Source organism: Polypterus senegalus, chromosome 17, assembly GCF_016835505.1.
Source record: "Polypterus senegalus isolate Bchr_013 chromosome 17, ASM1683550v1, whole genome shotgun sequence".
NCBI lineage: Eukaryota > Metazoa > Chordata > Cladistia > Polypteriformes > Polypteridae > Polypterus > Polypterus senegalus.
The window spans coordinates 96,916,352-96,944,205 of record NC_053170.1 but is presented as its reverse complement, the minus strand read 5'-3'; the positions used below and the strand labels follow the sequence as shown (position 1 = coordinate 96,944,205).

At 40.2% G+C, this 27,854-nt stretch overlaps 1 protein-coding gene and 1 long non-coding RNA gene across 7 annotated transcripts in view; one reads left to right on the top strand and one right to left on the bottom strand.

Annotated features, from left to right (window-relative positions):
* Positions 1-27,854, bottom strand: part of recql5 (RecQ helicase-like 5) — a 90,226-nt gene that overhangs the window by 44,513 nt on the left and 17,859 nt on the right. The window lies entirely within an intron of this gene.
* LOC120517276 lies at positions 354-27,557 on the top strand. Its single transcript, XR_005631010.1, has 4 exons — positions 354-654; positions 16,028-16,166; positions 19,142-20,023; positions 27,543-27,557. It is a non-coding gene; the product is annotated as an uncharacterized LOC120517276 (long non-coding RNA).

Here is a 27,854-nt window from a genome sequence, read left to right as displayed (position 1 = left end):
GTATTAACTATTTTGACTCTCTGCGGTCTTTATCATAAACCTATCTTATGAAATAACTGATTATATGGGATGGGGGGGGGGGTGGTGGGATTACATTAGGAATTAAAAACAAAAAAAAAAAACAAACATCCGTAGCTGAAAACCTCAAACTGCTTCAAGACGGTATCTTAATTGGCTGCTTCAATGTCTGCTGCTTAAGCTGTCAACTTATTTTAAAACTCACTTCTCCAATGTATAAAAATTCTTTGCAAAGCTTGACAGAAGTGCTGAAATTCTAACAGACGGGAAATGAAAGAGGAAAGTTGTGTTTTGTTTTTTTTTATTTTTATTTTTTTTATTTTCCCTCAGTAGATTCAAAGCATTTTACACACAAAAGCTGATAAATAGCTTACTAGCGGTGGAGACGCACGGCCGTGATAGGCCACTTAGGAGAATGAAGCCGTTTTCTCAGTCATCTGGCAGCAGACCAGTTCTCCCTCCCCCTTTTCTTTACAAGGAAACTTTAGAGTCTCCACAGCGACCAGAAGCAAAAGCAGCCAAAGAAGGGAGCAGCTGGCCGACAGAAGAAGGGGGCTAGAGAAGGGGAGCAAATGTGACTTTGGAAGAAAGAAGGAAAGCGAGCAGGGACAACAAAGCCCCCTGTCACCCAGCCAGGTAAGATGGCAAAAACCTAAATTTGACAAGAACATCTTCTCTTGTGAATTGTCACGAAGGTAGAGAGCGAGAAACAGACGACATTTAGAGCAGTGCTCTGTGTGGTGTCACTTCAAAGCAGAACGTAGCAGAGATAGCTGTATGTTGAACTCTCTTATGACTGCGATCTCGCAAGACAGCAAATGCTTCTGCACAACAGTTTCAAGCTGGTAGATAAAACTGAAGCTGGTCACTGTAACTTTTAAAGGATAAGGATCTTTAAATGAGAAAACAAAGTAGCAGCATGGTGATGGCACCTTTAAAAAAAAAACAACAAAACACTATCAGGATTGGCAGATTTTTTAAGGTTTGCAGAATAGTTTTTTTTTTCTTAATCAAAATGTCTACGCTGCATCAGCTCACATTATTTCTTGACGGTCCCTTTCCAGCACTGTCTTGTTGTGTAATGTTTATCAGGAGGGAAGCTCGATGAGCACAAGTTAATCTAAGCATGCAGAGTATTTCGTAATCCATCTGTGTAACAAGCTAATTTTTTACCCAATATAAATACTAGAATGTGGACACAAAAATCAATGCACACCCCATGCAAACACTCTTGCCAGAGCAGCTCAGTGCGTCTCTGGAGTGTGGAGACGATACTCGGCCGGATGCACCATGCAGGCACCCCAAGCTAATCAGCGAAGGGTTTTTGGCAGCAACATAAAGAATTGTGTTCGTTCAACTTTTACACCATGTATTGGAGTGACCTCTGGTGGACTAAAGTGGTCTTGTCACGTTTTTTTTGTTAGATAGCTACATTGAAAATTATGCCAGTTTTCTTTTTATTTTCTCGTATACGAAGTATAGGGAAAGTATTGCAAATCGTTCAAAGATTCGATGTCGAGATTTTGATGAATCTCAACGTTTTAGAACTCCCTGACTTTCTCATATACAAAGTACAGGGAAAGTACTGGAATTTCCAAAAAATTCCAATTCGAGATTTTCATAACTCTCAATGTATTAGATAGATAGATAGATACTTTATTCATCCCAAAGGGAAATTCACATACTCCAGCAGCAGCATACTGATAGAAAACAATATTAAAGAGTAATACAAATGCAGGTATAACAGACAATAACTTTGAATAATGTTAACGTTTACCCCACCGGGTGGAATTGAAGAGTCGTATAGTGTGGGGGGTAAACTAAATTTGGGTAAATTAGACCTGACCGAGTCTGAAAATACCATTTTCAGTGTGTGTGTGTGTATATAAACAAGATAACTTCAGTTCGCTCAACCAAATTTTGCACACAAGTATTGGATACAAAAAAACGAAGATTTCTATCAACTTTTGGGCCATTTCCGTTAACTTTATTCATGCAGCTGCAGAGTCTGATTTATTCAACCTTACTTTTATAACAATTGTTCAATATATTATTCATTTGATTTGTTGTTGATGGTTCTTTAATGTACATAATATAAAAATATAATCATTGTCCTGCGGTTTACTCCTCAAATATCCATCCCCATATCTGAGTATACGAGAAAGTTGAGGGGAGACCACTCAGTTATCCCAGGGGTCGGCAACCTACGGCACACAGAACGATTTTCAATGGCACTCTGACTGAATTGAAATATAGTAAAAAATTTTAAAAAATAGATTTTAATTACAGCGCACATGTTCGCACCCTCATTTACGTTTTGCGTATGCGACTCACATGTAAATGGAAACCATGTGTTCTGTGCAGGCCGTGGTACGTTAAAATTTGTGCGTTATGCTATGAAAGTGTCGTGTGTCGTACGTCAAGTGTACAAAGACATTATCAGTTCACGTTTAAAAACTCCGATGAGAAAAATGAAGCTATAAAAAGGGCTGTTTCTGGCTTTAAGTCAGTTATTTAGTAAAATAACAGGAATCAAAAATAAAGCCACCGAATGAAGTTATAAAAAAAAAAAAACCCAAAACACATTCTTTTCACGTATGATCCGATGCATTTTAAAATATTGAATGACCAATAATATAAGATCTGGTTATAATGGACTTCAAAAGTATCTATATATATTATTCACTAAGGCAAGACACCCATGGAAGGGCAAGACACCCATAGAAGGCACACCGGAAGGGGCGTGGATTCACTAAGCCGCCGACAAGTAAGACACCTATGGCGCACGCAGGGAGGAGCCACACCCACCAACTCCACGATCATTGGATACGACGCCAACTCGCAGAGCCACGCCCACCAACTCGGACACGACGACACAGAAAGAACGGCGTCATTTATATTCATCTGTCGTAGAGGCCACATGCAGTGCAGGTCAGGTTAATGTCATGTACCTCCGACCCATGCTGACTGTTCATAGAGGCATGTTTCTCGCGGAGGCGATTCGCCATATGCAGCGTGTAAAACGGTTTGTGAGGGGTATCCCATGGGATCCTTAAAACAATCCTTTACAACTGAGGTTAAAACACAATGAAGTAAGCAGTCTTTAAAAACCAAGTTTTCGGTTACGACGCACGACCGCGTGCACCACAGCAAACTGTTTTACACTCTACATACAGCAATTCGCATCCGCGACAAACATGCGCCTTCTTCACTCACGGACAATTATATGTTGCTCTCTCCAGAGTTCCATCTTTTCATTCACTTTCTGTTGTATCCTCAAACCCTCCCTTTTTAGACAACTGTGTCTTTCCAGAAGTGTTCAACCATCAATAAATAATTATGCAGCGTTTGATATGCCGCAGGTTCACTGTTGTGTTGTATTTTGCTCTCTCCAGAGTTCCATCTTTTCATTCACTTACTGTTGTATTCTCACACCAACCCGTTTTAGACAACCGTGTCTTTCCAGAAGTGTTTACCATTCAGTAAATAATTATGCCTGAGATTGAGCGTGTGTCTACCTGGCGCAGAGAGATGTGGGTAAGCCGTTGGACCCCATTCGGGCTGCAAACCGTGGAATTCCCACTAAGTGCGAATCATACGCTCCTACTGGTTGCGTCCCTACCCTTTGTGCGTTCGTTCTGTGCATTGTTACAATATTGCTTTTTCTTGCAGATTTATTACATTACCCATTTTTCAAATGTTAATTTTCTCCCTGTGCTTAAAAAAACGGCCTGATTATGCGGCGGGTTGGCTAGTATAATAACATACTTTTGAAGCCCATTATAACCGGACCAAATTTTATACTACCATGTGTATATATAATAAAATTGGTAGAATTATGTCAGCATGCCACCCTGCCTGGGGTTTGTTTCCTGCCTTGCACCCTGTGTTGGCTGGGAGTGGCTCCAGCAGACCCCCCGTGACCCTGTAGTTAGGATATAGCGGGTTGGATAATGGATGGATGGATGGATGGATGTTGGCATGCGGAATAACATTGTAACATAGATTCGGCATAACACCACTGAAAGGTTGCCAATCCCTGAATGAGTTCAGCTATCAGAGTTGTGAAAATTGTCAGAGAGAGGCCACAGAAGACACAATTGACGTTTTGGAGAATAAGCATTTATGGATGCTCAAAACAGAGAGGCTGGTGAAATAGAGTTTGGAAGTAGCAGGCCAGCCTGAGTAAATCTAGAATATTCCCCGATTAAAACAGGCTAGTTTGCTGGAAAGGGGATACCACACACATCAAAAGACAAAATCATCTGCCAATGCCGAGCAAAAACAAACTGCCTGGAGAACAAAGCTTTTAAAAAGCAACTTGCACCTTAGTTATATTTCTAATACAGCTTTACGGGGGTCAGTACTGTCACATGTAGGGCTGTGAAGTCGGTAGATTAATCCTTCGACTCCAACTCTTTAGTTTCCGGTACTTCCGACTCCTCGGTGTTTAATATGCCAATGTATTTTCCATGTTGTTTGGAGGAAGGCAACGTACACGTCATTTGCTAGGAAGCCGACTCTCTACCATATTGGCCAGTTTAAAGACAAGAACCCCTGAACACACATCAGGAGGTCACAGCACACACCTCCACCTACACCATTACACTTGTTTACACTCACGTGAACTTGTTAAACACATTATATCTGAAATAAAATTAAAACACTTTTTGTAATGTACCATAATCCAGATGTGAATGTCAGGTTGTATTACAGCTCAGCTGAACGTCACACTAGCAGGAACACAACTATGCACTCCGCTTTACTCTTACATCAGAGAAGTACTTAATTATGACTGTTGTTTGTGAAATGTGACATTTGAACTTGAACTGGAATAATTTCCATTACAATTTAAATTTATTAGGAGTCGGAGTCGGTACATTTTTGCCGACTCCAGATACCCAAAATTATCTCCAACTCCCCGACTCCGCAGCCCTGGTCACATGTACAGAGGAATTCTCAGTTGCACATGCTAATCAACACATTGCCAATTCCAAACGCAAAGTACAATCTACACAGGAACATTCTGAATACAGAACTAGAGAAGCCGGACATCTTGCGAATCTCTAGCCAATAATGGGGCTTTTGGGGAGATTACTAAAATGTGTGCTAAACATTCAGCAACCCTTTGGGAAAAAAAAAGGGATACATTTTCAAAATGTGAATACATGGATAGATGAGGAGATGGACAGGTATTAAATTATACTGGAAAAAACAATCCACTATAAATTAAACGAGGAGATGAAGAGTCAAACAAATGCTTCCTACAGTTAAACAGGAGACCGTCAGATTATACAAATCCACACATGCAGTAAAACACGCACACCTCTAATTAAGTTCAAAACCAACAGATTTCAACAGTTGTCATATGAAGCATCTAATTTAAAAGTACTAATCTGAGGACACACGCCAGAGTGGCGGGCACACCCAGTCCAAGTGCCCAAAATAGAAGAGCTGTGGGCTGGCGGGGCCTACCACTTTAAAAACTTGTAATTGTAGACAGCAGTTTTATACATCGATAGACACTCCAAAGACCATGAAATGCAAAGTAGCAACATACAGGAACAGAGAGGAATTCACAGAGGAACACCAGTAGCACAAAATGGCTTCATTCTGCAGAGCTTTGGTCGAATTAAATGACAGTTATCACACCTCTAGGCCACTGGGATTGCTATAGACAATCTCGTACTGGTTTGTGTGGCACCCCAGGTCAAATCTATCTGCTAACCCCTTACCTGAAGAAGCCAAGTTTGGGATCGTTTTCTCGGTTGTCTGCACCTTAAAGGCCTTCCTTGTGAAAGTTTTGCAGATTTGTTGCATAAATGACACAAATCTATTAGGTGAATCTGAAATGACTTTACCAAACATATAACTCTCTGTAAGTACTGTTTATGGCAGCAGACTCAAAAATGCTTTCTGTTGTATAATCAAGGAGTTCAGATTTTAAAAGGAAAACATCAAAAGGAGGCAATACAATATAAAACGTCACAAACCGAATTCCTGACCTTATATACTTTAACATTTTGGTACAAGTCTACATTTTCTTTGTTTTCTCATTCCAAGAATTAACTGCCATTTTAACTTCACTGCTTCAAACTTCAATCGAGGCCATTTTGGTCAAAACGATGTAATGCCGGGCAAGCGACTACTCACACTGGATGACGGGATTGCTAGTTGTAAACGTGCTAAAACTGCACAAGCACAACTGCAGGGAGAGCTTTCTTGGGAGTACTTTTTGCCAGAGGCTCATCATACCTTCGTGGTGTAATAGGAAGCACCTCTGGGAATCTTTTCTGCTACTTTAACACTTTCTCCTGATGTCCCATCCTGCACTCCGGCCACAAACCATAGAAAAAATAGCAAAAACCTTCGCTTGTTATTTTTTATGCATAATACTTATTGTATTAAAATGGTTACCAGTAATGGCGCACTGCACGTTATACACTGGACTTGAGCATTCCTAGTTTTCAGACTGTTTCTCTGTATATTTAGCATTCGTTTGCTTAGAGGTTGATGTGCTTGCTGCTTCCTGAGCAGCTCTTCTTTTCTCCACCCTAGCGGCCCGCTTCTTCTCTTCTGTCGTCGGCATATTTTCATGTTAAAACTGATTAAGTCAGTGTTTGTGTTGCAATTACTCTGTATGTTTTCCTCAATTTTTTCACCTAAGTTGGCACTCAAGTCTTTAATCAACCACAAGAATGATTTAAGATATGAAGAGGAAGGGGAAGCGACGATGAAGGTGGTAGGGAGTGGAAACGGCACCAAAACGCATGCGCCACACAGCTGCCCTCCTGGCCACTGCCAAGAGTCGATTCTACAATAAAATAAAAATGGGAAAAAAAAAGAGTAATAAAAATCATCACCCCGAAAGCTGATAGTAGACGTCATATAATGTGTGTACCAAATTTCAGGTGAATAGTTGAAACGGTTTGAGAGCTACAGATGATTTAAAATCCTGGACAGACAAAACGGACAGCCACGGTAGTGTATTATATAGAAAGATTCTGTTGTCTCAAATTGATTTTTAAAATACACAAAAGCTGACTTAAATGTTTTTGTTCTTGCTGCAGTATCCATTTGAATTTTCCCATAGTGATTAATAAAGTATATATGTAATCTAATCGGCAGACCCCCCGTGACCCTGTATTCGGATTCAGCGGGTTAGAAAATGGATGGATGGATGAATGTAATCTAATGTTACATCAGAGCGTGATGCATCCACCTGCTATTACAATACTGAAATGAAAAAGACAAAAATGTACATAAAAACTTAGTACTTCATTTTTCCTCAATAATTTGTTGCTTTTTAGCAGACAGCACATCTGCACTACGCCAATTTGAAGTCCTCTGTGATCAAGACGTTTTTACCTACATTAACGATCAAGAACTCCACAAAGGGAGTCATGAACATAAATACCAATGTAAATTCTAGGGGGTAACAGGCGCATTTGTACCCAATTACAGAATAATTTCCAATTCTGTATCACACTTGGGGCGGCACGGTGGCGCAGTGGGTAGTGCTGTTGCCTCGCAGTTAGGAGACCTGGGTTTGCTTCCCGGGTCCTCCCTGCGTGGAGTTTGCATGTTCTCCCCGTGTCTGCGTGGGTTTCCTCCCACAGTCCAAAGACATGCAGGTCAGGTGCATTGGCGATTCTAAGTTGTCCCTAGTGTGTGCCTGGTGTGTGTGTGCGCCCAGCGGTGGGCTGGCACCCTGCTTGGGGTTTGTTTCCTGCCTTGCGCCCTGTGTTGGCTGGGATTGGCCTCAGCAGACCCCTGTGACGCTGTAGTTAGGATATAGTGGGTTGGATAATGGATGTACCACACTTAACCCCTTATAGGACAGTAAGATAATTTCCCACCCCCCTCTCCCCTGAACACACGTTGGGAAAATAATTTCCGACTTCTATTTTATTTCTTCTTAGGTGCTCTTCAAGCAGAAATATGCACTTAAATGAAATTTTATCCCTTTTTAACTATTTTATATATATATATATATATATATATATATATATATATATATATATATATATATATATATATATATATATATATATATATATATATATATATATATATATATATAGGATAGTTTTTCAAATTTTTTTCCATCTAATTTTGCTAAACTGCATACATATTTCTTTTTCTTTGCTGTTTTACCAATTGTCTTTTATCATTTTTTCATGAAATGAAAGTGAACTATATTCTGTGTGGTGTTTTACTGTAGACATATTTGTAAATTCATTACATAAATGTATCTGATACAAAGGAAGAAAATAAATCCATGAAAATATTTTTTTGTGATCTAATAAATAGAAAATGTATCCTCAAACAAAAAGAATAAATTTCAGGCATCCCCTGAAGGTCTCGCCACCCGCAACACATAAAAATGCAAAAATATGAAAAATTTGTAAAAAAACATTAATAAAATAAAATACAGGATGATATCTGCAATACTTTTAGAACTGAATAATTCATTTTCACATTGCCAGTTTTCCAACGACAAAAAGTCCATTGCGCCGAATAAAGCTATAAAGCATAAATTGTGATTCCAAAAACTATTTTTTGAAAGTTTATAATAAAAAAAATATTTAGAGATGAAAATTTAAAAAACAAAAAAATAGATTCTTCCTTCTTCAGCCTAACTCATGTGCCATGCCAAATATCGTCCATTTTCTAATCTCGCGAGTCTTTTGTGCGTTAAAGGGTTAAGAGAATGGCTGCACACTAACCGCAAACTCCTAGTAAACTGGAGACAAACATCTGGAGATTTTTTCACCTCTCAAACTGCATTGGGTTTTCTAAAAGTTTCTTTAACAGCCTTACTGATTTGTATTTGGCTGCTTCTCTCAAGCATTATTGGGTATTCACTCGGTTTGGTCAGCCTTGCACTGCAGCATTACAGCCCTCGGTTATTTCTGTTTCCACTTTATATCACACGTTTGTGTTTTCTCAGAAGACATTGAGAGCAGCAGCCCTGCCCACAGAAAGGAATGTCCAGCCACAGTTTACTGCGAGTTACAGCACCTCCGCACCACAACTCCAATTCAAATTTTTGCTCGCTTTCCCAAGAGCACAACACAAAAGGTTTTAAACGCTTCATTAACGACATTTACAGTGGATTCAGAAAGTATTGGGACGCCTTCACTTTTTTCTGATTTTGTTATGTTGCAGCCTTCTGCTAAAATCATTTAAATTCATCCAAACAGACACAACAAGCAACGCTTAAAACCTCAGAATGACAAAATGAAAACAGGATTTAAAAAATTTGTGCAAACTTAATCTTTATATGTAATACGCTACTGTGGTTGTTCGTTTGTCTGTCCAGAATTTTAAAATCACCTGTAGCTCGCAAACCATTTGACCTATCGACCTGTACTGTGGTACACATACACTACGTGACGTCTACTGTCCACTTTCGGAGTGGTGACTGACCTCCAAAGTTATTCTTGTTTCTATTTATATTTTATTGTAGAATCAACTCTCGGCAGTGGCCAGCAGGGTGGCTGTGTGGCGCATGGGTATGGGCGCCATTCTCATTCCTTACCACCTTCGCCGTCACTTCCCCTACCTCTTCATATCTTAAATCATTCTTGAGGCAGATAAGTGCCAACTTAAGTGAAAAATGAAGAAAAAAAACGTACTACGTAATTGCAACACAAACACTGACTTAATCAGTTTTAACGCGAAAAGATGCCCGACGAAAGAAGAGAAGAAGCAGGTCGCTGAATCACCTGTGGCTTGCAAACTGTTTCAACTATTGACCTGAAATTTGGTACACATATACTACGTGATGTCTACTATCCGCTTTTGGGGTGGTGATTTTTATTACTCTTTTTATTTTATTGTAGAATCAACTCTTGGCAGCACGCAGCAGGGCGGCCATACAGCGCATACGTACGGACGCCGTTCTCATTCCCTACCACCTTCGCCGTCACTTCCCCTACCTCTTCACATCTTAAATCATTCTTGAGGCAGATAAGTGCCAACTTAAGTGAAAAATTAAGGAAAACGTACTGCGTACTTGCAACACAAACACTGACTTAATCAGTTTTAATGCGAAAAGATGCCTGACGAAAAAAAGAGAAGCGGGCCGCTAGAGTGGAGAAAAGAGCTGTTCAGGAAGCAACAAGCACATCAACATCTGAGCAAACGAATGCTAAACGTACAGAAAGAGAGCCTGAAAACTAGGAATATTCAAGTCAAGTGTATTCACTGCACGTTATCGTGCAGTGCGCAATTACTGGTAACCATTTAATACAATAAGTATTATGCTTAAAAAAATAACAAGTAAGCGAAGGTTTGTGCTATTTTTTTCCATGGTTTGTGGCCGGAGTGCAGGATGGGACATCAGGAGAAAACGTTATAAAGTAGCAGAAAAGATTCCCAGAGGTCCTTTCTATTACACCACGAAGGTATGATGAGTCAAGTCACGAAGGTATGATGAGTCAAGTCGTGCAGTGCGTCGTTACTGGTTTAAAAAAAAAAAAAATTCATCTTTTAAGAAATATGACAACAAAAGTGGAGAGAGGTTAAAATGGATTAGGAACAGCTAACATCCAAAAAGATTCTAGCACTCAAAGTTCACATGTTGGCATAACATACAAAAATCATTTTATGGCCTAGCACAGGGTGGGCAGCGTCGGTCCTGGAGGGCCGCAGTGGCTGCAGGTTGTTATTTCTTAATGCGAAGTCAATCATTGCCGATGAAGCGCTTATTGCTCAAGTGACATTTTGATGCTTCATTTTAGTGGTCTCACTTGGTAAGGTTCCCCACCCTTAATTGCTTATTTCAATCTTAAACAGCTGCATTCCCCCTTTTTAATGGCTCCTTATTGGCAGTAAGATGTAAATGACAAAGCAGCCAGCAGTTCTCCATCTAGCTTTTATCCATTTACAGCTGTGTGTGTTCATCAGGCATGGTTTGATTTAATAAAACACATAATAGGAAATGTGACAGACTGAAAATTGTCCATTTTAGGCTTCAAATCGTTTGGATAATATCCTTGGAAGGGAAAAAAAAAAAAATCTAGGATATAAGAACCTTACATTATGCAGACTAAACAAGCTATAAAATGAAATAAGGTCTGAGATTGGCAAGGATTGGTTTCTAATTAAGCAACTGGGTTGGAATGAAAACATGCAGCCACTGCGGCTCTCCAGGACCGACATTGCCCACCTCTGGCCTAGAACAACAAGTATGCAGACTAGCTTGACACAAACTTCCAGGAGTGGGTGAAAAAAAAAAAAGCAGATGTGAAAGATTAACAAACAGGAAGAAAGACACTTTTTGATGTTAAAGCCTAAGAAACAGAAGAAATTTGACAAACAAGCAAACAAGAGGAGACCATTCAGTCCGTAAAAGGGTCTTTGTGTGTCGGAAGTGCAGCGTGCTGGCCAAAAGGTTTACAGCATTTATTTCAAGAATAATAAATTATGACATAAGACACTAAGAGAGAAACACAAGGACAGAAAGAGAGGGGCACTGATACAACGCATTGCTGCACCCACCACACGATGAACCACGTCAGGATGCCAGATTAGGATCCGAGTGTAGCCATGCTATGGGTGATACCTCAGCACCACACTAGTTTGGATGATGCAGGTTAACGTCATACCCAGGACGGAGCAATTGCAGATTAAGGGTCTTACTCAAGGGTCCAACAGAGTGGAATCACTTCTGGCACTTATGAGATTCAAACCAGCAAACTTCCAATTGCTGGCACAGATCCTTAGCCTCAGAGCCAGCACTCCGCTTACATACTGCAAGAACGTGTCTAAAATATGCACTCCTGTGACGAGCCTGTCAAGATTCACTACTTTGTTCAATTTTTTTTTTTTTTTAAACACATGCCAGTGGGATATTTGATGCCAGTATGATCTCATGACACCCAACTCTAGCTGAAAATATCTCCTGCACGTGCATCTGTCACAGAAAGGTGAACCGACTGCCTTGATGACCTCAGTGCCTGGATGTCAACAAAATTCCTCCATCTAGAAACACACAAAGCGAACGTACTTCTCGCTGAATCATCGTCAGCCCGACACCTCGTCGTTAAACTTGGATTCTAAACTATTATGCCATTTTTCTTTGTGAACAGTTTGAAAGCTGTACTCGAATCCCCACATTCCTGTCTTAACTAAAACTTTACTGTCTTTGAGAGCTCGCCAGGGACTTTAGGTTGCATGCTTAAGTTCTCGGCAATATTTGTTATCACTTCTTGGTTTTCTCTTCAGTTTTGTTGCTGGGCTAAACATCAAATGGACAGAACAAGCTTACTGTGCTACTGTAAGACTCTTGACCAGAACAAATTGTTGCGACCATAGGACACTTTAGTTATATTATCGTATACACAGGTTTCCTGTCAGATAGCTAATAAAGTGTGATATGAATATTTTAAAACTCCACAATACTTATCTACAATCCCATTTCCAATAATGTTAATATAGTATGTAAAAGTACAAATAAAAGCAGAAAGCAGTAATTAATAAATGCTCCTTTACCCAATTATAATTGAAAACAGTACAAAAGATGAGCTATAGAATGTTTTACCTCAAATTTAAACATAAGAAACTCTGAAGGACATGTAGTCATCCATTTTCAGCTTAAGATCATTTGAATATCATTGTTGGGGAGGAATCTGTGTTTTTAGAATGATTGGACATTACAGAGTTACAAATTAACAAGCCATGATATTAAAAAAAAAAAAAATGTTATAGGCAGGCGGCACGGTGGCGCAGTGGGTAGAGCTGCTGCCTCGCAGTTGGGACACCCAGGTTTGCTTCCCGGGTCCTCCCTGCGTGGGAGTTTGCATGTTCTCCCCGTGTCTGCATGGTTTTCCGCCCACCGTCCAAAGACATGCAGGTTAGGTGGACTGGCGATCTTAAATTGTCCCTAGTGTGTGCCCTGCGGTGGGCTGGCGCCCTGCCCAGGGTTTGTTTCCTGCCTTGCGCCCTGTGTTGGCTGGGATTGGCTCCGGCGGACCCCTGTGGCCCTGTAGTTGGGATATAGCAAGTTAGATAATGGATGGATGGATGTTATAGGCAAGGATCGTTTTCTAATTAAGCAACTGGGTTGGCACAAAACTCTGTGGCCCTCCAGTACCACCGAGGTTGATCACCCTGGGTTTAACTAGTGTATCCACCAGTTACCCTTATGGTCAGAAATTACCACTGTAGTCTGCATGTGGCCAACTTATTGATTGATCGGACATATTATGAACAACACTCCCATTCAAGTGTATTAACTGGGGATAATAAAACAAACGTTGGTATAAATAGTGTATGTAAAAGAATGGAGTAAATTATTCTTTTTTTATCCCAAGGGGAGAATTTCAGCTTTTTAGAGAAGCTGAAGAAATTACAACAAACTAAACAACAACCCTCGACAAAGCCACACACAATAATATATATTAAAAATCCACGCTTATATTATGTTAAAAAGTGTACTAAAATAAAAAACAAGCCTCTCATACATCACTCGTAAAATAAAAGGTGGGTGCTTTTGCTAAGATTTTAAGAAGTGTTGTTTGAATGTTGATTGATGAAAAGCACCCATGCTTTTATTTTATGAGTGATGTATGAGAGACTTGTTTTTTACTTTTTAAAACACTTTAACTTAATAGAAGCATGGTTTTTAAAAAGTATTTATTTTCAACTTTTTAGTCTTGGGTTTGTTTTAATATAATTTTGTAATCAATATTTTAACATTTCCTTTAATATTTCTCTCCGTTACTAGCTCCATCTTCATATGAAAGGTTCATTTCTTAATTAACATGGATTAATTGATCAATTAGTGAAACGGATTACTGATTCATGTATCATCATCTAAAGTGAGTAAGTGTGCAAAATTTCAAGTTGCTTGGACAATAGGAAGTGGGTTAAATATGGATTACAAGATTTGTCCGAGACAAACAGGTGAAGTTAAAAGAAGCATGGTAATAATAATAATAATAAAAAATGAAAGCAAAAAAAAAAAAAAACAGAGTCTGACTTGGCCAATGATAAAGGAGCAGTCGCAGCGAGGCACTGTAAAAGTTTATTGCTATCTGTAGATATGGAGGTACCCAAGAAGTATTTCTTGACACACTTCTGTTGAATATTTTGTTGGCTAAGAGAGTGCTAGTGTGGCCAGAGAGCGGATGTGCAGCATTGTTCATAAGGGCCCCCAGTTTGGACTTCTTTCAGTACTCCACTGCTACCTTCACTGAGTCCAGAATGCATCCCATAACTGAGCCTGCATTTTTAAAATCAGCTTGTTGATTTCATGGGCCTCTCATGAAGTGACTGTACCAGTCCAGCACACCACACAATGGCGATCACAGAGTTATAGAACGTGTAAAGGATGTCACAATCCATGTTAAAGGAACACAGGCCTCGAAGGAAAAAATACTTCGCTCTTTCTTTCATTGATCTTTTGTGTTACGAGACCCTTCCACCTGGTTACTTATGCGGACCCTCAAGTACCTGTAGCAGTGCACAACCTCCACATCTACTCCCTGAATTATGACCAAGCATGGAGGCTCTTAGGTACAGTAAAAGTCAATAACCAGTTCCTCTCTTTGGCTGATGTTAAATTGCAGATGGTTATCTTTGCACCAAAGTCCAAATGTTCTAAACTCCAAACAGTAAGCATTTACTCAAAACCTCCCTAATCCTTACAGACCAAACAGGTCATGATAAATACACACCGTAGGATCCTTCTTTGATCCGCGTGGCCAGAACGTTCCTTAACTAAGCCGTCTTAACGATTCTCTTGCAGTCTGTCCCTCGACGTGGATTCGCCTTTTTACTTTTCTGCCTCACTCTGCGCGGTCTTGTGCAATGCAGCCGCAGAGAGCTTAAACAACTCGGCACATCCACATAAAAAACGACAAGGGGTGAGCGAGCTATCTTGAAGGCTTTTACTGGACGTACTTCGCTGTAAAAAGGCGAGTGATTTCCACGGTTGGATCAAGACAAAGAGAAGCGCGTAGACAGAGGTTCAAATTGCTGTGTACCACAACTAACCAGACACAGGAGTTTATATACCCTAAGGATATGTTTTGGACGTGACTGAAACAGGAGATAAAGGGGTGCCTACGTGAGACACGTGGGGTGTAGTGTATTCAAATGTTTATTATGGGACCTACGCGAGTTTCATAGACTTTTATAGTACCACTGCGAGTGTGGGACGTGAATGACAGGTGTGTTAATAAATGACAAGATGAAGGGGGAGCACAGTTCAACAAGTAACAGTCTCAACTAACAAGATGTGGGGCAGTGTAAAGGCAAACAAGCTACATGGAGAATCGCTGGTTCCTTTGTCATCTGCATCGTATTACTAAAAAAACACAATTAAAAACAGTGAATGCAGCAGTTTAAGATTAAAATAAGCAATTAAGGGTTCAAAATCTTACCAAGCAGGACAACTACAATAAGTGTTTAATCACCAATAATTAATGTCTCATGAAGCAACGGAGTTGGAGCAAAAACCTAGAGCCACAGAGGCCCTCCAGGACAGGCACTGCTCAGGCCTGATTGAAAAGGCCGGAGTCTTAAAGAGCAAATCACTCCATGAAGTTAATCGGCAGCAAAAACTGGACACTAATTAAGAAAAGGGTCAGAATGAAAACCTGTAGACGCTGTGGCTCTCTCTAGGATCGGAGTCGGGCACCCCGTACTAAGGATTATTAGATACAGCAATAAATATTATTCATATAGCGCCTTTCTCGTGTTCACAGTAACTATGAGCAGGAATTACATGAAAGTAATAGAAGAGAAACAATCAAGAAAGTAAATAATAAAATACTAATAATCTCAACAGAAAACGACAGAAGCTAAAATACCCAACACAAATTCTCTCAGACAAGAGATGGTCTCTAATGAAGAAAAGGGCTCTCGGACACTGGGGGGTTCAGAAATGCCACCCTTCCACAGTGCGTGTGGTAACAAAAAGACTCAACTCGCAGGCAAGCTAATATTTATAGTGACGAACACATTTATGACGAATCCCTTTCTTTCATTCTTGCAGTTTTTTTTTTTTTTGCTAAAGATGTCTTGGGAAGAAGGATTTAAGAAGATGGGACAACAAGTACTACAGAAGCTTCAGAGTCTGCCCCAAAGTGATCCCTTGGAGATAGCAGCCTTTCTAATTCTCCTCACTTTCATTGGTAAGCCTGTTTCACTGCATAGCGGCCATGTAAGTAATGTTGCTGAAGAAAACTTCAGGATTATAAAAAAAAAAAAAAAAACAAAAACTAATCCTACAGAGAAAATAAAAAGGGATTTACTGGCTTGAGATCTAAAAGTGAGACATTATAAGAGGGGCACGTACCTTCGCTTTACAAAAATACTGAACTTGTTGGAAGAAAACCTCAACCCATGGCAATACTTGAGCAGAGGCAGAAGTGATGTCACCTAAGGTCTGACAACATCAGATCCATTACAAACGTGACTTGTCACCAAGCTATTATAAACATGACGCAACAGCAGGGTGACGTGTTACAGGTATCGCCAAACCTCATGCTAAGTCTTGTGAAAGAAAAATTAACTGCTTGCAAGCTTCTTGGCGTTAATAGCTGACTAACGGCAGGTTATTCATACAGGCGTCTGTCATAAGACAGCTGACCGAGGACAATTTCCAGTTTCTTTAGGAAGGCATCTATTTGACACAGGAGAGATGACCTTTCCTTCTTTAGGGTCTATCTGACAAGTAAAAAAAAAAAAAAAACGAACAGATGGCCCATTAGCATAATAAAATAAAATTGTTTTTTTGATAAAAAAGGGTAAGGGGGTAGGGGGGAGAAGAAATTATAAAAAGCCAATCGAAAAATTAAACTTTGCTCTTCTGCCTTGCAACGTAGAAGCCATGTGTGACTGAGTAAAAATCTAATTGATTGAACTATTCCTGCCTTCCTCTTCTCTCTTAGGGTATGCATGTACACTGCATGTCCCATATCAGGTTGACTATATCAAAGGCTCAACACATTGCAGCTCAGGCTGCTGCTGTATACAACTCCTAGCGATATAATGTGACGGAAATGTACAAAAAAATTTTAAAGAGATGTAAAACTATCTTACAGAGAAGACAGGTCTCAGGGTGGGACCACTCAAAATTCAAGACTTCCGAGGTTAACATTTTAACTTAACAGTATATTATATATGTGAAGGCTAAACCCAAGTCATTACAGAGCTAATCACTGCCCAAAACCAAAGTGTTTCTGAGCTGCTAAACATGACGGCGTAGCCATTGTAGCCAGGCCATACAAACAAATCGGAGACAGCAGGCCAACTTTCAGGCTGGGTTTATACTTCACGCGACGAGACACGTGCTGCAGCGGACGCTCCTGCTATGCAAGGGTTTTACCGTTTATATTCGCGCATGTACTTTACGTAAATCTGGAGGAATCCACCAGGTGGCAGTGCGAGATATCATCACGGCGAGACCCAGGTTCGGCTAATCTGTGTTGTGAATTGCCTAGAACAGCCATTAAATTCCAATGACACCTTGCTGCATTATCCCTGAAAAGGATGTTTAATGATAAAAATCCATCAATCCAGGGATAAGCCCATTCCAGCTAGCTTTGGGCACGAGGCAGAAACAATCCTTAGACGGAGCATCAGCTCATCGCAAGGTGAATACAAGCACTCGCATACACTGGCGTCATTTTAGTGTCACCAAATCTGCATCTCTTTGGAAGGAAACTGGAGCCCACTGTGGAAACCCAGCAGGAAAACATGCAAACTCCAGGCAGGGAATACCAGCAACGTGACTCCCTGCGAGACAGCAGTGCTAACGCTCCGCCACAGTGTCACCCCCGTCATGTGTGTTATTATTAACAGTGTTCATTATTTAAACGAAATGAACGATTTATCTGTAAAATGTAACATACATACTGTAGTGCATGTCACCATGAAAGTGATATCAAGTATAAATCTAAAGATTCTAAATTTGCTGAGAGTTGGAATATCATACATTTAATGTGTTCGGTGTGGTGATCTATTGCTGCTTGACGCTGCTGTCAGGTCAGGAAGGTGCGGAGTGGTGGCTCTGAGGCTAAGGATCTGCGCTGGTATCCCGAAGGTTGCCAGTTCGAATCCCCGTCACTGCCAAAAGAGATCCTACTCTGCTGGGCCCTTGAGCAAGGCCTTCAGGGGTACTGCACAATGGCTGACCCTGCGCTCTGACCCCCAAGGGGTAGGCAAAAACTAACAAATTCCTAATATGAGAAATTGTATAAGGCAAAATAAAGAACAGAGTCCAAGAAGCTCATAGTGATTAAAAACTGGGATGACGTTTATGACGGTCTGCTTAAATGATAAAGTAAGCTACAAGGTTAAAGTGGAAATTTCCACTTCAATCACAAAATACACGAGTTCACCATGTCCTTAATTTTTTTTTCTCTGTGGCTCAAATACAGTGCTGTACATTATGTTGCGGTTGTGAAATTTCAAAAAAAAAAAAAAAAAAAGACGGCACAAAAGATGGCATGTGAGACCATTAAAATGTATCGCATTACGTCACCATGATTGGCAATATGCGACGCCTGAATATAAAAGCACCAGGAATGCATCTGTATGTTGTTAATTTGCTTCACCACATCGAACCATCCATCAAACATCGAAGCGCACACATCGATCCCGTAGGATCCGCATAGTGGCTTTCCGTCACCTATAGATAGTAAACAGAGACTCGGACGTCACATTCCGACTTATCACACTGCCCCAGAAACCCACTCCCCCACCCCCCATTTCTTGCCGGTACTGCAACTCATGCACACGTCGCGTTCATTTCTGAGGACCTGCTCAGAGAACACGTCAAATGAATGCGTGGCAGCCATGATGCGTTCGCGTTCTGAGCGTGAAGTATAAACGAGCCCTAACACTACATCTGCCAAGGACTCAGGATGTGGTTTTATTCCTGCTTAAGAAATGAGATTTTTTAAAACACACTCTCCCATTCAGAGTGCACAATTTTACAAAGCGTCATTATGATGTGTTGCTGAACGTTATATGCTGTGTAAAATCACTCACCGAGAATAAAGACAGACTGAGCGAGTGGCTTTTCAAATTGTACAATTCAACTTTGTGATGCTAAATATGGCCCCTCCATTCAATTTTTTTCTGCTCTTCTTTTGATAAACAGCGACAGTCCTTGTGCTTTTCATCTTGGCCTGTACATATTGCTGCTGCTCGAATTCCCAGAGGAGGATGACGACCAAGGTTAAGCCACTCCACCATCCCTGAAGTCACTAAGAACACTTCAGCAAATGACTGCTCGTGCTCAGTAAACAGGCCTGGTCCAATGCCGGCCTCATTTTGAAATGATCGGTATTAAGACGAGTTGGTCTTATTTTGGACATGAAGAAAATCTGCCAAAAAATAAAAAGGACTTAACACAATGCAGAAATACATGAGTTCTGCAGCTTACAGCTTGTGGGTGGTAGGTCTTTACAATCAACCTCACTTTCACAAGCTGCATGAAGTTTAGCGACTGCGGATATTCAGGACATCGCGTACGATGGCAAGAAGGAGAAAGAGCATTGTGTGGAAACCAGGTTTACTCTAACTGGATGTCAAGACAATGACATATAAATGGAAATAAATGTTAATAAAGTAATAGATATATTTCTTATTAAATATTAGTAAGTAGAATATGACTGTAAATTGTGTAGCAATATTGTGATGTCTATTATACTGCCTTTTGTCCTTAATCCAAAAGACATTGTCCTTATTTCAAGGTGCAAGGTGTATTGTAAGCTTTACTTATGATATTATAAAATGTTTCATGTATGCTATAAATTATGTTTTTTCATTAAACATACAAAAAGTATGCTCCAGAGACCCTTTTTTTTTTTTGAATGCTCACAGAACCACTCTTTTTTTCTTATCTCATAAAAGTTGCCATCCCTGTTTGCTGCCCCACTGGAGACCAAACAAAACTTGGCTGCAACTTCCATATGGAGACGGACGACTACTATTCTTACATCGAAATTAAAAAAAAAAAAATTCAAGAACAACACTTACGGTAAATATATTTGGATAAGATGGCCCAGCATCTAACTGAGAAGAAATACTCTTTAGGTGAAGCAGAAGGCCAAGCTGAAGTAAAGATCCATCCCCACCATGGGGACAGCTCTGATAACTACTCACGGTATACATTTATACTGACTCAACAACTGCTCCTCAAAGAAATGTTAGGGTGCAATTATAAAGGGAAAGAAAGTGAAGATCATAAAAATTAGGTTACACAGCTACAGTACTAGGGTGTTGTACCATGTTAGCCATTGTGGATGTAGTGAGAAGTTAAGCAAAACTAAAAAGATTACAATATGCAAGCTTTCAAGGCAACTCAGGCCTCTTCTTCAGGTAATACAGAAACTGGAGTTCTCTGTGCTTATATAGACACCAAGACAGAAACAGCATTGGAAAACCTTTAGGTAAGACATCTTAGATGTGTAAAAAAAAAAAATATCGAAAAGGCTTAAAGTGAACCCTTTCGGCCCCGACATCCTACTACTAGTACATATACAGTGGTGTGAAAAACTATTTGCCCCCTTCCTGATTTCTTATTCTTTTGCATGTTTGTCACACAAAATGTTTCTGATCATCAAACACATTTAACCATTAGTCAAATATAACACAAGTAAACACAAAATGCAGTTTTTAAATGATGGTTTTATTATTTAGGGAGAAAAAAATCCAAACCTACATGGCCCTGTGTGAAAAGTAATTGTCCCCTGAACCTAATAACTGGTTGGGCCACCCTTAGCAGATGAGTCTTTTACAGCACTCTGGAGGAATTTTGGCCCACTCATCTTTGCAGAATTGTTGTAATTCAGCTTTATTTGAGGGTTTTCTAGCATGAACCGCCTTTTTAAGGTCATGCCATAGCATCTCAATTGGATTCAGGTCAGGACTTTGACTAGGCCACTCCAAAGTCTTCATTTTGTTTTTCTTCAGCCATTCAGAGGTGGATTTGCTGGTGTGTTTTGGGTCATTGTCCTGTTGCAGCACCCAAGATCGCTTCAGCTTGAGTTGACGAACAGATGGCCGGACATTCTCCTTCAGGATTTTTTGGTAGACAGTAGAATTCATGGTTCCATCTATCACAGCAAGCCTTCCAGGTCCTGAAGCAGCAAAACAACCCAAGACCATCACACTACCACCACCACATTTTACAGTTGGTATGATGTTCTTTTTCTGAAATGCTGTGTTCCTTTTACGCCAGATGTAACGGGACATTTGCCTTCCAAAAGTTCAACTTTTGTCTCATCAGTCCACAAGGTATTTTCCCAAAAGTCTTGGCAATCATTGAGATGTTTCTTAGCAAAATTGAGACGAGCCCTCATGTTCTTTTTGCTTAACAGTGGTTTGCGTCTTGGAAATCTGCCATGCAGGCCGTTTTTGCCCAGTCTCTTTCTTATGGTGGAGTCGAGAACACTGACCTTAATTGAGGCAAGTGAGGCCTGCAGTTCTTTAGACGTTGTCCTGGGGTCTTTTGTGACCTCTCAGATGAGTCGTCTCTGCGCTCTTGGGGTAATTTTGGTCGGCCGGCCACTCCTGGGAAGGTTCACCACTGTTCCATGTTTTTGCCATATGTGGATAATGGCTCTCACTGTGATTCGCTGGAGTCCCAAAGCTTTAGAAATGGCTTTATAACCTTTACCAGACTGATAGATCTCAATTACTTCTGTTCTCATTTGTTCCTGAATTTCTTTGGATCTTGGCATGATGTCTAGCTTTTGAGGTGCTTTTGGTCCACTTCTCTGGCTACGGAAATTGAACTCAGGTGTGATACACCACAGTTGGGTTATTTTTTAACAAGGGGGCAATTACTTTTTCACACAGGGCCATGTAGATTTGGATTTTTTTTCTCCCTAAATAATAAAACCATCATTTAAAAACTGCATTTTGTGTTTACTTGTGTTATATTTGACTAATGGCTAAATGTGTCTGATGATCAGAAACATTTTGTGTGACAAACATGCAAAAGAATAAGAAATCAGGAAGGGGGCAAATAGTTTTTCACACCACTGTATATATGCAGCTGTTTTTGTAAAGCTCAGGTACGTTTGCGCCGTTGGAACTGGGTGTGCTATTAACTCAGACTGGAGAGACTGGCAAAACACGAAGTGAAACAAGTAGTTGTAATCAGAATATAAAAGTTTAATGTCGCTGTGCTCTAGACAAATATTTTAAATCTGTTTTTCTTTTATTTCTACATGCACAGCTGAGCCAGATTTAGTACAAAGGGGCTCAGCATTTAGAGCTGCTAGGCCAAGCACAGGATAAGATAGAGACAGCATGACATTGGATCTTCTCTTTGCCTTGTTTGGGATGGCATGATTTGCCTACATAAGACATAACAATTACAAAGAACTTATTCCAACCAGGGAGCTAGTGCCCCCTGCTGGATAGAGTAGTATTAAAGTATTTAGTAGCTATCTTACTATATAAAAAGCAGTCGGGATTGTCCGTCTGTCCCGTGAGTGCTACATGGGCGGGAGTTTCACACACGCGCCTCCATTTTGCAATGCACGTGGGATTTGTAGTTTCGTTTTTCAGGTAAAAGATGATTTTCTACTCCAGACTGTGTGATATCTTCTTCTTCTTTCTTACTATATAAAAGCGATCGGGATTGTCCTTCCGTCCCGTGAGTGGAGAGCATAGCGTATTCCGCTTATCATAGACTTACTACTTGCAGCTTGCGGCAGCGGCGTGATGTGAGCAGAGTTCTGGTGCTCCCATCGTTCCCTTGCTTTTGTGCGCGATGCGCTGGAAAAATAGACAAAATTATGTCTCTGGAAATAATTAATGTTGATGGAGTACAAATGCCTCACCGCGTAGTAAATATCAGGGGTTCAAAAGGGTGACCTCAATATAGAAAAAAGTTTAAATTTCATCACAAAAATAACAAACTACAGTATTAAAGTAATACCGCTCAAATGCAATATAACCAAATTAATGAGTTTGTATAAAATATCAAATTGATGTACATATTGAAATGCCTTAAGAAGTGGTCAACTTAAAAGTTGGTCGCCTTACAAGGCGGGTCAGCCTAGTTGTATAATAATAGTGATCTTTTTGTTGTTTGTTTTTTTTTTTTTCATTTTTGAGCTTCCTAGACACCCCAAAGTTAGAATATCTCACAAAATATTTTTTCCCATACAAACAGAAAATCCAGGGCCGAAATGGTTAATTAGGCTTAGCCAGGATAGGTCTATTAATTATTAGCAAAATACCAGCCGCGGAGAAGTAGTGTGTTAAAGAAGCAATGAAAAGAAAAGGAAACATTTTGAAAATAACGTAACATGATTGTCAATGTAATTGTTTTGTCACTGTTGTGAGTGATGAGTGTTGTTGTCATATATATATATTTACACACACACACATACATATATATATATACATATCTATACATATACACATATATATATACATATATATATCTACATATATACACATACATATACACACACACATAAATACATACACACATACACACACATATATACACACAAATACATATATATATATACATACACACACACATATATAAACATATATATACATATACATACATATCTACATATATACACACACAGCTATTTCAGTATCAGTGCAATACGCTGCTTGTTAAAACGGATAACTCCCGCTCTTACGTGCAAGTCTGCGTGGATATTATGAACTATCGATTTGTTCAAGTTCTATTTAAATTTTAAATAGAAGGAATTTTTATTTAGTCGACAGAAATATCTTTGGTAGGAATGGTAAAACAGACAGGAATATTATTCGTGAATAAATCAACTCAAACCTTAAACAACTTATAATATTTTGCTCTCCATAAAAATATATCCTGTCTAAATTATACAAGTTAGAAATAAAGTAAACGTTAAAAGAACAAACATTCAAATTTCTTTACTCTTATGTAATTTTATATAAAAATAAACTTAGATTTTAAATATCCCAAAAGATTTTGCTCTCCATAAAAATATATCCTGTCAAAATTATACAAATTCAAATATGAACATGCTGCATAACAAAACCTAGAAATATAAATAAAATGTGTTCCTTTCAGCAATAACAAATCAAATCATTCAGTTGTCTTTGCTCATATGTCATTTTAGAGCTGGACGCCTGGCATCTTTTTTGGCCACAGGTTCGTTTCTGTTTGGTGTGAGGTTCTGTGTTGTGGAGATTCTCAGGATGGATTGCAGGTGCTCATCAGTGAGGCGACTCCTGTGTGCTGTTTTGTTAGTCTTTATCACTGAGAAGAGCTTCTCACACAGATATGTGCTACCAAACATGCACAAGGTTCGAGCCGCATGTAGACGGACTTTTTGTTCTTCAAAGTCACCAAAGCGCCGTGCAAACTCAGTGCGCTCAGTTTATCAGCAAAGTGCGATTTGGGAACACCGTAGTGACGACTTGGTTTAACATTACTTGGCAACAGGGAAAGTGGGGCAAGTGCACTGGTGCATTTGTGTCTCCCATAAAAGCAGCTTCACTTGAAATCACTTTGTGATTGTGCACGGGTTAAAACGTCCGCTGAAGTGTCAGATTCTTATTTAATTATGCTGCTTTCTGTATCTTCTGCATTGCATTCAGGTTAACCTGATGTTTTGTCTCATAGTGCCGCCTTAGATTAAATTCTGTAATTACAGCCACATTAGCTCCACAAATGAGACACACGGGTTCAGTAAACATATACTCAGCCTCCCATCGGTTTTTAAAGGCTCTATTTTCAGAATCAACTTTTCTCTTCAGCATCGTGTGAGCTAGCTTCGCAATAACTTGATTAACTCGGTAAGTGTTGGCAAGGCAGCTGAAGCGCTGCATTATGGGATCTGTAGTTTATTGTGTTACCAGCGCTTCATATACCCGGCTTTAATAACAATAATACAGTATATAAAATGATCTCGGGGCGGATATAATTACACGCCGGGCGGATGTGGCCCGCTGCCCTTGAGTTTGACACATATGGACTAAATAGAACTTGAAAAGATATATTTTTCAAATGTGATCGCGCAATTCAGATAGAGTTGACGCACTACAGCCTGCATGCCTCAATAAGTCATCCTCCCTCGCTCTTACTTTTTACCGCTCATCTAATGAATACACTGAGTATGGCTTTACCAAAACAATCATTGATGGCTAATAAAGTATCCATTATTCGAGTATGTAGATCGGGGTATATATATATACATATATATATATACCCGCGTATCGCAGCGAGAAGTAGTGTGTTAAAAAGCTAGAAAAGAAAAGGGAACATTTTAAAAATAACGTAACATGACTGTCAATATACAGTATTTGTTTTGTGAGTGTTACTGAGTGTTGCTGTCATCAAGGATTTGATTATCATTATTTCTTTCAATCAGGTTCGTATTTGTAGGATGTGTTGTGTTCAAGTTACATTCCGTGTTTGTCAATCGCTGTAAAGATGACAGGTTTCATTCATCGATTCGTTTCTTACTGCATCAATAAACAGCTCGTCTTCTTCTTTATCTGAGACCTGACACACTGCATGCACGGTTTTTTACACTGTCTTCCTTTAGCGGACATTGACTTTTTCCAACGTGTGCTTTGTTTTGGATTTATGAATATGCTTGTATGTATCAGACGCTTCATATTTTTGCTGCCTTTTCAATTGTGTAATTCGGTTTTGTTCAGCTCTTTGGAACTGTTGCTTTTATCTGTGCACTGCGCCAGTTCACGTGAGCCGCGGTGTACATGCATCGAAGTTTCCCAGCTGTGCTGGTGCCATCTCGTGCTATGTCCATGGCTGTATTTAATGTTACCTTAGTCCTGGCACTTAAAACTTTCTCTCGCAGTTTCGCTGAGTTTGTGTCAAACACCACCCTGACCATCTCATCTTCCTCTGCATAAGCACAGTCCTTAACCCGTGAATATTTAGTGGAGTTTGCTATTGGATTGCCGCTGACGGACGGCCTTATATGGGCAGGCACTAAATTACAAACGCCAGCGGAAGCCTGTCTATGAACTTAATTTAAAGTGTAGGTTTACATCGTGCTTTGTTTCAAGTAGCAGAACTCATGAATATGGTTGTATATGTCACTCGCCGCTTCTTATTGTTTCGCTGCCTTCTCAATTATATAATGCATGTTTTCTTCAGCGCTTTTCTTAAGGTCTTCCTGGTTTTCTATGTACTGCGTGATTACGTGGGAGGCGTGATGATGTCACACGAAACTCCGCCCCGGCGTTGAAGCTCATCTCCATTACAGTAAATGGAGAAAACTGCTTCCAGTTATGACCATTACGCGTAGAATTTCGATATAAAACCTGCCCAACTTTTGTAAGGAAGCTGTAAGGAATGAACCTGCCAAATTTCAGCCTTCCACCCACACGGGAAGTTGGAGAATTAGTGATGAGTCAGTGAGTGAGGGCTTTGCCTGTTATTAGTATAGATTGTATCTAAGACAGAGAGACAGAGAGAGAGAGAGAGAGAGAGAGAGAGAGAGAGAGAGAGAGAGAGAGAGGGAGAGAGAGAGAGAGAGAGAGAGAGAGAGAGAGAGAGAGAGAGAGAGAGAGAGAGAGAGAGACAGAGAGAGAGAGAGAGAGAGAGAGAGAGAGAGAGAGGAGACTCAAGTTTAAAAGAACAGATTCATGGAAGATGAGCAGTTAAGGGGTAAAAAGAAAGACTGAGATCTGATGGCTACCAACAGCTGAAGTGTTACAAGCAGCTGCTGAAGCAGATTTTCCATCAAAGTCATGTCTCACAGTTTAGTACACCGGCATGTGTAATCCTAAACTTCCCTCACTGCTCCACAGCTTTCATTGTGCCATCTATCCACTTGATCTGTCCCTCAAAAGGAAGGTCCCATAAAGGGTCTACACTAGTAACAGTGCTGGGATTTTCACAGAATCTTGTCAGTATTCAAAATTCTTAGTATTCTATTGGAATATCAGAAGTGTTAAAATTACTAGTGGGTGGCACGGTGGCACAGTGGTAGCGCTGCTGCCTCTCAGTAAGGAGACCTGGGGTTTGCTTCCCGGGTCCTCCCTGCGTGGAGTTTGCATGTTCTCCCCTTGTCTGCACGGGTTTCCTCCCATAGTCCAAAGACATGTAGGTTAGGTGTGTTGGCGATCCCAAATTGTCCCTGTGTGCTTGGTGTGAGTGTGACCTGCGGTGGGCTGGTGCCATGCCTGGGTTTTGTTCCTGCCTTGCGCCCTGTGCTGGCTGGGATTGGCTCCAGCAGACCCAACTGTGACCCTGTGTTAGGATATGGCGGGTTGGAAAATGACTGACCGACTAAAATTACTAGTCCATCAGAATATCTTGTCATCTTGGACTAGAGGACACTAAGAAATTGTCTGTCCTGTGGAAAATATACGAGGGGGGTACCCAAAAATTACAAGAATCTGTACCTGGAGCGCAATTTAGACTTCGTTGCGAATTTCGCTACTAGGTGCAGCACACTTACATTACTCTGTGGCCATCTGTTAAGTGCCGTTGCTCCATATTGTTCGTACACCATAAAGAGGTCATTTTGCTTAACCTCTCGCCATTCCCTCTTTTCCAGAAAACGGTACCAGGTCATCAGCACTCAATCACACCAATAAATCCAAGGACAGTTCTTACCCTCCAATCGTAAGGCTACACAACAGACGCTCAAGACTGACAACTGCTGAACATCACGTTCTTGCCTATACTGTTGAAGGTTGTATAATGTTGCTTACTCTACTTGAGTTTGCATTCATTTTCTCCGGTTGTCACTGCAAGACTGTCACTTGTCTCTAGGACACAACCTTTCGACTGTTGGATTAAAATGCCAGAAGTCCACATGACCGTCATCATCAAGTTCTTCATGTGAACCCTGAATACAATGAGGACT